Source organism: Castor canadensis, chromosome 8 (assembly GCF_047511655.1).
Source record: "Castor canadensis chromosome 8, mCasCan1.hap1v2, whole genome shotgun sequence".
Taxonomy (NCBI): domain Eukaryota; kingdom Metazoa; phylum Chordata; class Mammalia; order Rodentia; family Castoridae; genus Castor; species Castor canadensis.
Genome location: NC_133393.1, coordinates 77,080,458 through 77,092,822, shown reverse-complemented (window position 1 = coordinate 77,092,822; position 12,365 = coordinate 77,080,458).

Genomic DNA, 12,365 nt, shown 5'->3' with positions numbered 1-12,365 from the left:
TTTAATTTGCATTTCCTTTATTGCTAGAGATGGTGAGCATTTTTTCATGTGTTTTTTGGCCATTTGAATTTCTTCTTTTGAGAAAGTTCTGTTTAGTTCACATGCCCAAGAAAATACATTATTTAAAAGGAAATCGAGTAGCCCACAGACCTGCTGAGAAGACTGAGGAACTGGGCAAACAGCAGGAACAAGGAAGTCAAGTCAGCTGCAAGATCATGGACAAAATCATGCCATAACAGATCTTGTAAGGCTACCACTGCTGGTAGTGATGAATACTGGATAACACTGACTGCAACCATCTCCCACTCCTGAATGGTGACCACTACCTCTGGCACCACTAGCATTCAGTCCTCCTGCAGCTCCTGCAACTACAATAGATGCTCTATAGTTCCTACTTCCTGGGTTGCTAGTTCCTGATCCAGGTCATGTGCCCATTCACTACCTATAGAACAGTCTGGGAAGCAAGGATCTGGGGCTTTTTTCAACTTTTACAGAGAGAGATGGCTTGTACTTGTATCATAAAACTTTTAAGGTAGGAAATGCCCCCACACATTGATGAGGCTCAAAAGCTAGGCTGCTAAAGAACATAAATGTCTTCTAAAGGATTATTGTACAATAAAATTGAAATAGGTGATCTAAAACTCATTTTCACTTAGCCATGTAATATATCTATATCTATACATTTCCTTATCATTGCTTCTTATGGTTTACTTAGACTAATACAAAAACACGATAGCAATGAAGAGAGAACACAGTCCAGAAATAACAGGGGAAGCTAGCTCAAACACTGTATCTTACATATGTAAGTACTACCCAGAAATTTGGAAATGGTCAAAAGGACTTGCCAACAGATCCCCAAAAGTCATTTACTAAAAGCATTCTACAATGAATACTGCATTATTATACAATCATCCTAACAAAATTAAATTTTTAAAGGGTCTCTTTGACTTTATGCAAATGTTCTCAAACATATTCTTGCTTTACATGGATAAATACTCTAAAACACAGCTGTGGTTATGACTTAGGGACATAACTTCCATATCATGGTCACAAGCCAGGTTTCAACTTTCTTTTCTGTTCTTGCACTTCATGAACTCATACACTCAACCAAAGTAAAAATATAAATACAGTACTATTCTTCATATTCAGATGCTTTTCCACCATACTTTCATATTTGAAACTTTTAAAATTTTCAAGGCTCCATTCAAACAATTATTCACAAAATTTCTATTCATATAAAAATAATTTTAATACAATTTCTCTAATTTTTGTCTTAAAATTTTGTTTACCAGGGACTTGGGGATGGAATGGAGAGTGAACCTAAGGCCCATCATTCTTTTTTTCTTTTATTTTATCATTTTTACATTTACTTACATGTGTACACATTGTTTGTTCCACCTCTCCTGTCCACACCCTTCTGGGCAGAACTTGTTCCACCCTCTTGTTCTCTGATTTTGTTGAAGAGAAAGCACAGGAGATAATAAGAAAGACATATCGTTTTTGCTAGTTTGGGATAAAGATAGCTATACAGAGAGATTCCTAGCTTGCTTCCATGCACTTGTGTATTGCAACCTACATTGGTTCATCTCTGCCAGACCCCTTCACTACTTCCCAGTCACCTTCCCATAGTGGCCTCTGTCAGTTTCAGATTGCTTTACTAGCTCCTCAGTGAGCACATCAACCACATTCAAGTTTTAGGCTTCCTTTCCTCTCCCTATTTCTCCCATGCAGATGCTCAACTTAGTGTGTGACCCATGTCCAATAATATTACTGCATTTGCTTTGGGTCTGCAATCTGCATACGAGGGAGAACATGCAATTTTTGGCCTTCTGAGCCTGGCTTACTTTGCTTAAGATGAAGTCCTCTAGTTCCATCCATTTACTTGCAAATGACAAAATTTCATTCTTCTTTGTGGCACAGTAAAGTCCCATTGTGTATAAATACAACATTTTCTTGATGTATTCATTAGTAGCAGGGCATCTTGACTGTTTCCGTAGCTTGCCTTTTGTAAATAGTGCTCCAATAAACATGGGTGTGCAGGTGCCTTTGGAATAACTTGAGTCGCATTCCCTCAGGTATATCCCTAGGAGTGGTATTGCTGGATCATATGGCAGATCTATGTTTAGTTTTTTAAGAAGCCTCTATATTGTCTTCCAAACTGGTTGTACTAGCTTACATTCACACCAGCAGTGTATAGGGTTCTTTTTCCCTGCATCCTCACCAACAATTGTTGGTAGTGGTGTTCTTGATGCCAGCCATTCTTACACAGATGAGGTGGAATTTTAATGTGATTTGCATTTCCTTTATGGACAAGGATGGTCAGAATTTTTTCATGTGTTTTTTGGCCATTTGGATTTCTTCCTTTGAAAAAGTTCTCTTTAGTTCAGTTACCCACTTCCTTATTGGTTCACTAAGTTTTGGGGAGTTTAGCTTTTTGAGCTCCCTGTATATTCTGGCTATTAGTCCTTTATCTGATGTACACCTAGCAAATATTTTCTCCCAATCTGAGGGTGGTATCTTCAACCCAGAGGCCATTTATTTGTTGTCCACAAGCTTTTTAATTTCATGTAGTACTATTTTTCCATCCTTTCTCTTAGTTGCTGGGTTCCTGGAGTTCTACTGAGGAAGTGTTTGCCTATACCTATTGTTTACAGGGTATTCCCTGCTTGTTCATGTATTCCTCACTCAAGGTTTTGGGTCTGATATTAAGGTCCTTAATCCAATTTGAGTTAATATTAGTACACAGTGACAAGTGTGGATGTAGTTTCAGTTTTCTGCAGATAGCCACTTCTCCCAGCAACAGTTGTTGAAGAGGATGGCTGTTCTCCATCCTATGTTTTTGGTGCATTTGCGAAAATTAGTTGGGCATAGTTGTGTGGATTCATACCCAGGTCCGCTATTCTGTCCCACTGGTCTTCATATCTGTTTTTGTGCCAGTACTATGCTATTTTTATTGCTATGGCTCTGTAGTATAGTTTGAAGTCAGGTATTCTGATACCTCCAGCTTTGATCTTTTTACTCAGTATTGCCTTGGCTATTTGCAGTCTTTATGTTTCCAAATGAACTTAAGGGTAGATTTTTCAATTTCTATGATGAACATCATTGGGATTTTGATGGGAATTGCACTGAACATGTGGATTGCTTTTGGTAGTATAGCCATTCTTACTATGTTGATTCAGCCAGTCCATGAGCATGGGAGATCTTTCCATCTTCTGTAGTCTTCCTTGATCTCTTTCTTCAGTGGTTTGTAGTTCTCCTTGTAGAGATCATTTACTACTTTCATTAAGTTTACTCCTAGGTATTTGATTTTTTTGTTAGGCTATTGTAAGTGGAATTGTTTTCATATATTCTTTCTTAATTTGTTCATTGTTGATGCACAGAAAAGCTACTGATTATTTTAAGTTGATTTTGTATCCTACTACATTGCTGAAGCTATTTCTGGTGTCTAGAATTTTCTGGGTGGAGTATTTTGGATTTTTGAGGTATAGGATCATGTTGTCTACAAATAGGGATAGTTTGACTATTTCTTTATCTATTTGTATTCCTTTTATTTCTTCTTCTTGCCTTATTGTTCTGGCTAGGATTTCCAGGACTATGTTGTATAGGAGTGGGGAAGAGTGTACACCCTTTTCTCCTTCCTGCCTTTAGGTAAAATGGTTTCAGTTTTTCCCCATTAATTTTGATGTTGGCTATAGGTCTGTCAGACATTGGCTTTATAATGTTGAAGTACATTCCTTCTACTCCTTGTTTTCTTAGAGCTTTTATTATGAAGTGGTATTGAATCTTATCAAAGGTTTTTTTCTGTATCTATTGAGATGATCAAGTGGTTTTTGTCTCTGCTTTTATTAATGTGCTATATTACATATATTGATTTGCATATGTTGAACCATTGCTGCATCCCTAGGATGGAGCCAACTTGGTCATGGTGAATGATCTTTCTGATATGTTGTTGGATTCAGTTTGCCATTATTTTATTGATGATTTTGCACCAGTGTTCATTAAGGAAGTTGGCCTGTAGTTCTCCTTTTTGGATGTGTTCCTGTCCAGTTTTGGGATGAGTGTAATACTGACTTCATAGAATGAGCTAGGCAGTGTTCCTTCCCTTTCTATTTTGTGGAAATTTTAAGGAGTGTTGGTATTAGTTCTTCTTGAAAGGTCTAGTAGAATTCAGCAGTGAATCCATCATGTCCTGGACTTTTCTTTTTTGGGAGACTCTTTATTGCTGCTTCAATTTCATTATGTTGTAGATATGTTTAGGTGGTTAATATCCTTTTGGATGGTCATAAATAGCTAGAAATTTACCTATTTCTTCAAGATGTTCCAATTTATTTGAATATATTCTCAAAGTAGTCCCTGATTATTCCCTGGATTCCCTTGGTGCTTGTTATCTCCCCTTTTTCATTTCTGATTTTACACACTTATGTCTTTTCCCTCCTCGTTTAGTCAGATTTGCCAAGGCTTGTCAATCTTGCTTATTTTTTTCAAAGAATCAGCTTTTTGTTTTGTTCTCCGTATGGTTTTTTTTTTTTTTTAGTCTCTATTTTATTAATTTTGGCCCTTACTTTTATTATTTCTCTCCTGCTTGTTTTGGGTTTCACTTGTTATTTTTCTAGGAGTTTGAGATGTAGCATTAGGTCATTTATTTGAGATCTTTCTGTCCTTTAAGTATATGTACTCATGGCTATAAACTTTCCTCTTAGGACTGCTTTGCTGGTCCCATAGGTTGTGATAGGTTGTGTCTTCATTTTTCATTAGCTTCTAGGAATCTTTTGATTTCCTCTTATTTCTACTATGATCCACTGATCATTGAGCAATGTGTTATTCAGCCTCCAATTATCTGCTGCTGTTTTTGTTGTTGAGTTCTAGTTTTAATGCATTGTGATCCTGTAGAATGCAGGGGGTTATTTCTATTTTCTTATATGTGTTGAGGTTTGATTTGTGCCCTAAGATATTACCTATTTTGGAGAAAGTTCAATGAGCTGCTGAGAAGAATGTATATTGTGTTGTTGTTGGATGAAATATTCTGTAGACATCAGTTATATACATTTGATTATTGTGTCATTTAGTTCTAGGATTTCTTTGTTGATTTTTTGTTTGGATGACATATCTATTGGTGATAGATGGGTATTACTGTCTCCCACTACCACTGTGTTGGAATCTATATGTGTTTTTAAGTCTTTTAGTGTGTTTGATGAAATTGGGTGCATACATTGGGTGCATATAGGTTGATAATTATTTCCTTTTGATGTATTGCACCTTTTATTAGTATGAAGTATCCTTCTTTATCTAATTTGATCAATGTAAGTTTGAAGTCTACTTTGTCTTGTATAAGTATTGCTACTCCTGCCTGTTTTCGGGGGCCATTGGCTTTGTAAATCTTCCTCCAGCCTTTCACCCTAAGCCAGTGTTTATTTCTGTCAATAAGATTGGTATTTTGTAAACAACAGATTGTTGCATATTCCCTTTTAATTCAGTTTGACAAATGGGATCATTTGATGGGGAGTTGAATCCGCTGACATTTAGTGCTAATATTGATAGGTATGTGGTGATTCCTGCCATTTAGTTGTTTTTGTTGTTTAAGGATTTGACTGAATTTGAATCAATGCTACTCTCTGGTTGTCTTTTTCTTCTCCTATGGTTTGATGCTTTCTATCCTCTCATGGTTTTGTTTGCTTTCCTCTTCTGTGTGCAGAATTCCTTGTGGAATCTTCTGTGTTGGTGGCTTGGTAGTCATATACTGTTTTAGTTTCTGTTTATCATGGAAGATTTTTATTGCTGCACCTATTTTGAATGATAATATTGCTGGGTAAAGTATTTTAGGGCTGAAGATGTTTTCATTCAGTGCCAAAATTCCTCACTCCATGCCCTTCTTGCTTTTAAGGTTTACGTTGAGAAATCTGCTGTCATTTTGTTGGGCTTATCTTCATATGTTATTTATTTTTTCTCTCTTACAACCTTTAATATTCTTTCTCTGTTCTGCGTGCTTATTGTTTTAGTGATAATATGCCATGGGGTGGTTCCATTTTGGTTAAGTCTGTTTGGTGTTCTGGAAACTTCCTATTCCTGATGGGCAAAACTTTCTTGAGATTTGGTAAATTTTCTGTTATTATTTTATTGAATATGTTACATATCCTTTTGGCTTGCACCTCTTCTCCTTCTTCAATGCCCATGATTCTTAGATTTTGTTCTTTGATGGAGTCACTGAATTCTTGCATATTCCTTTCACAGATCTTGAGTTATTTGACTAAGATTTCTTCCGTTATTTTCTTTAATTTCTATTTTATCTTTGAGCTCTGAGATTCTGTCTTCCACTTGTTCTTGTCTAATGGAGTGAACTTCCACTGTGTTTTTTGTTTGACTAAAGGGACTTTTTATTTCCAGGATTTCTGTTTGATTCTTTCTCCTGAAGTTTTCCATATCATTGTTCAACTAATTTTTTTAATTTGTGCTGTCCTCTTTAATTCATATCTCTCTTGTATAGTGTCCTTTGTTTCACTTTGATGTTTGTTGTAGTCCTGAGTTCCTGCTTTACACATATCACTAAGAATTCAGCACTGAGATTTCAACACTTTGCCCCACCCCCGTTATCCTCAGATAGGGTCAGCGTTCCACCCCCACTTCCATTGTTGGTGGTAGAGTACAGATCACTGTTTATGTTTTTCAGTTTTGCTGGGGGAAGAGGGTGCAGTCCACCCAGGTACTGAGCTGGATTATTTTCCCAGGTGGAGGGGGTAGGTAAGGGAGTCACACATTCACACATGGTGCATGATGCTCACTTGTTCCTTCTGCAGTTTCACAAAAGCAGCTTTGGACTCAGCTGGTGGGGAGAAATAGTGCCACTCTTTTCAGTGTGGCATGGCATAGGGAGGCTTTCCATGGGCTAGGGTCCAGGATGTCACAGAGTTTGATTCTGATCAATGCTCTGTATTCTGTTTGTTGGATAAAGAAAAAGAGAGAGAAGAGGCCAGGGGCTTTTTTCCCAGGGATGGAGGCCAAACACACCTTCCTGACTATGCCAGGTGGGATTTTCGTGGCTGCTGGGTGCAATTAAAGGCTGATTTGTGGGTCAGTATTTGAATTTTATCTGTACCTAATGTGATGGTGATTATTTTGGCTAGGAATGATCAGAATTACCCAAGTGTAGCTCCAACAGAGGTTTCTGGTGTCACAGAGCTTAGGAGTTGATTCCCTACCTTAGTCACCATTTTGGATCCTCCAAGTCAAATGGTAATTATTTGAAATCAATCTGTTTGTTTTATTTTTTTTTTTCAGTACTGGGGTTTGAACTCAGTCTTGAAATTGCTAGGCAGGCTCTCTACCACTTGAGTCATATCCCTAGTACTTTTTTGCCTTAGTTATTTTTCAAGTAGGGTCTCACATTTTCGCCTGGAGCCAGCCTCAAAAATGATTCTCCTACCTAAAGCCTCATGCATAGCTGGGTTGATAGGTGCATGCCATCACACCCAGCTTTTTATTGATTGAGATGGGGTCTCACTAACTTTTCCCGGGCTGGCTTCAAACCATGACCCTCCTAATCTCTGTATCCGAAGTAGTGGGGATTACAGGCATGAATCACCATGCTCAGCAGGAAAATGGATTTTTAAAGAAGTATACTGCAACAATCTTATTCAATAAAAGTTTGAAGGAAAAATATTAGTTGTCTGTCAGAGCCAGCAGTAGGACCGTGCCTGTGTGATTTGGCATCTGGCCTTGTGAGCCTCACTTCCTTGGATCTTTCTCACAAGGCCAGATGCCAAATCACACAGGCACAGTCCCACTGCTGGTTCTGACAGTTGTCATCATAGCTATGTATTTGAATGACTATCAGTAAGTCATAATCTCTTCATAGAAGAGTCCACAAGTTATTCATTCCACACAGGAGAAATACAGATATTTTTACATTATTGTTTGCTAATAAATAAAAAATAAAGAATATGAAGGAAGTGGAAAGAAGTTAAGAAAGGGAAGGAAGGGAAGATAGAAGAAAAGGGAGAGATTGAGGGGAAAAAAAGAGAAAGAGAAGGCATGCTGACTACAGAAATGGAACAGGGGATTTCTGGCCTTTCCTACTCTTTATAGTAAGAAAAGATTTAAAGAAAAATGCTAAAAAAATACTTCCTTTAAAATTAAGAAGAAAAAAGACACAAAACCAATAAGGTTGCCAAAGAAATGTTAAAAGCAACACTAACCTATAAATTTTACATGAAATATGCAAGAGATATTAAAACTGCATTAAGAATTAAATACTATGGGTGTCATATAAATTTCTTACATTATCGATCTTAAATTATTCTTATTTGTTCCTTTGATTTTGCTAAATTTAGTTTCTCATCTAGTTTATTTTCTGAGGGGCATGGTGCCAAGGGAAAAAAAGTTTCAGAATGTTAAGATCTTATAATCATATTTTTAAGTGTGATTAACATTGGAAGATGTAAAGAAAACTAAGAACAGTAAGTGGCAAATGTAAAACAATATTTTATGCTCTGTGTTACATCAAAATCAATATTATTTTAAAACATCAAAATCTAACATTACTAGCTAGTAGGCTTATTAAGATGCAAGACAGTAACTAGCCTAGAAAAAGTACTTACATTGGTTTTCCACAAGGCTAAAGCAGGTCATCCTGATGTGTTAAGAATAGTAATTATATATGTTAGAATGCTATGGCTTTTAAATACATTTCTCTTAAACCAGGCATAGTCGTTCACCTATAATCCCAGCACCTATGAGACTAAGGCAGAAGAACTGCAATGCCTGGATAGCCTGGGCTATGTAGCAAGACCCCGTCTCAAAAATCAATAAAATAAGTACATTTGCAATAGAAGAAAAAGGTTTTTTAGAGATGCATGAATTACAAAAGGAAAGGTATTGAGGAAAATACTATAAAACCAGTAAAGCAGAAATCTGGGGATACTTGGAATAGAGTACCTAATTAAAATAAATTCTGAGAGACTGAATTATAGTACTTTTACAGAGACAACACTATTTCATGCTACAAGCTATACTCATAAACACAAACAACCTCAGGCCACACTGGAAGAGATTTCTGGAATGTACAGAATTACACTTCAAGCTATTCACATTACCATTAAATTATTCATAGTTCTATTAGTACTGTTACTAAAATTGAGAAATATCCTTGGAACACATAACCTATTTCCATCAAACTTAATAAACTAGTACTTAGATGCAATCTGGCAACCTATTTTACAGTTAAAAACATGGTAAGTCTCCACATAAGCATTTCCAGAAGTTTTACATATGGCTACATACAGATTTTAATCTTAACAATCAACATCACAAATATAAAAAGCCCTAAGAATCCTTAAAAAATTCTTTATAATCTTTAAAACCTTAAAAAAGTAAGGGGAAGCAATGAACTGAGACAATCATAAAGTTTATGATTAAGTTTCAAGAGGTAAAAATAGGTCTTGCTAATCTGTTCCTTAAAAGAGATGTATTTTACTGCCAGAATATAATGCATTTTCAGGGTGGCCATGATGACATGAAAATCATCACCCTGATATGTGTCAAGCATATTTCTAAATTTTAGGAACAATCCTCATGAACATGCAAGTTTTAGCAACATTTATTGGCCACTGATTACAGGCCAAGCACATTGCACATTCAAAGGATGTCATTACCAAAACTCAACAAATTTCCAAATGCTCCATTCATCCAAGTGGGTTCAATTTAGCATTGCTGACTGCCCTGCCACCACCTAAAATAATGAGCATGAATTCTGTATTTTTTGTATGCCAGAAATACTGGCATTTTTTCATTTATTGTCTAAATAGAATATTTGAAAGTAAAAGGGAAGATAAATAATGAAATTATAGGTACATGTGTGTATACACATTAAAATTTTAGATGTGAATCAAAATTTGGTTTTGTTATTAAACCTCTAAATTATTATACACAAAAACTACTTTCAAAAATAAGTTTATTCGGCCGGGGGAGTGGCTCAAGTGGCAAGCAAGCATGAAGCCCTGAGTTCAAACCCCAGTATCATGTAAAAGAAAAAAAAAAGTTTATTTAGCTGGGCAACTGTAATCCTAGCTACTTGAGATGCTAAGATAGGGAGAATCACAGTTGAAGGCCAACCGAGGCAAAAAAAAAAATTGGGGAGACCCATCTTAACAGAAAAAAGCTGGTGTGGTGGCACACATGCATCATCCCAGTGACAATAGGCAGCATAAGATAGGATTGGGGTCCAGGCCAGCCTGGGCTAAAAGCAAGACCCTATCTCTAAAATAAGCAGAACAAAAAGGCTGAAGGTGTGGCTCAAGTAGTAGAATGTCTGCCTAGCAAGTGCGACATTCTGAGTTACAATTCCAGTACCATAAAAAAATTAATTTTGTATAGGCATATCTAACATATAGGGATATAGATACATCCAGGAACATTAAAGCAAAAATATTCTTTACATCAATTATTAAAAGGTAAACAAAAAGCATGAACAAAAATGTTATTTATTACACCAATATATCAATTATTTAAGTTACATTTGTCTCTAATGCCACATTATTCGGTTTTCAGAAGTGATTTTTCAATATGAATTCATTATATTTAAATTCTTTTCATAGACTGTCTGCAGTCTTCTTTAAAATTGGATTGAGATAATAAATTTAAAATTACTGAACCACTGCAACACTTCTGCATAAACCATGCTATTTTTAATTGAGAAATACTTTTTTCACAGATGCTCAAGTACCTAGAGTAAGCTCAGGGCAAATTTTGTCAAATGGAAGATTGTGTCATTTACTTATTTATTTTTAGTCTCTAAACTGATACATAAAAACATCACGTGATGTCTCAATTACATGTCATATAATGTTTAAATCAGATTAAACATTTCCTCAAACATTTATCATATCTTTATGGTAAAAACATTTAAAATCCTTTCTTTTAAATGTGGTATTTGTATACAACAGAATTTTACTCAGCCTCAAAGAAGAATGAGATTCTGTCATCCACAGGTAAATGGATGAAACTGGAGAACATCATCTTAAGTGAAGTTAGCTAGGTGTAGAAGGTCAAAAGCTGAATGTTCTCTTTCATATGTGGAATACAGATCTAATACAAATGCAGCAATATTATGAAACACTGGTCACACTAAGGGGAGGTCACATATGGGAAGACTAGGGTAAAAGAAGGAAACCAAGAAGTTGAATATGGTTGATATTTAGATTTCTCTGTACAAGAAATCTAAAACCAGCAGAAACCACCACAAGAAAGGGACTAAGGTAGAATGAAGAAAATTAGAGGAGATGAACCAACTGGGGTTATAATACCTATATACATAGAAATACCACAAGGAAACTCCCTGTGGAACTACCTTTATCTCAGACAAACAAAAATGTCATTTTTCTTTTTTTCTTTTTTCTTCTACAAAATTGGTGTTGGTATCAGTAGGAGTGGGGAGGTGGCAAGGAAAGGGGGTACAAGGGTGAATATGGTGCAAAAAATGTGTAAACCACTTAAGTGAATGCAAAAATGATACCTACCTGTTAAAACTATTTCCAGGAATGGGAGATGGAGGGGGTGAATGCAAGTATGATATATTTGATACATTGTAAGAATATTTGTAAATGCCACAAATGTACCTACCCACCACAACAATAAAGGGAAAAAAAAGAAGAATTCCTTTCTTTTAGAGATTATAGAGTCAACAATACTGAAATGTAGTACATCTCTGCAGGTAGGGGACATAATGATATGTACTGAAAGGTGTTAAATAATGGGGGGATTGAAGGGAAGAGGTAAGGGAGAGTAACAGGGGGTTTGAACTGACCTAAATTAAGTATATTCACACCTGAGATACATCATGAAATCACTGAATATTGACTTTGGAATTAAAAATGAAAGACAAGACTGTAAAATAGGTACAGTGTGGGGGCTGTACTTATAAGGGGGGAGGATGGATGAAGGAGATGAAGGTGAGGGAATATGGCTGATAGGTTTCATATACATACATGAAATAGAACGATGAAACCTATTGCAATTGCTTTAAGTGGGGCAGGGAGAGGATTGAGTGGGGGAGATAGTGGAAGTGATCTAACCAATGTACAATGTAAGGCTGTTGGGAATTGGCACAATGAACCACCCCCCCACCAGTTCAATGAAGATATGCTAAAAAAAAAAGTCTAGTTTTTTGAGATATACAGTACATTATCTTTACCCACAGTACATGGAAACTTCTTACGTAACTGTAACTTAGTACTCTGTTCAACTTCCTGCCACCCCTCCCTCCCCTTACTCTGTTTTTATGTATCCCAAATATTTGCACAAGTACTATCTTTGTCAAACAATTTTTTAATTTATTCACATGTGCATACATTGTTTGGGCCATTTCTGCTCCCTAC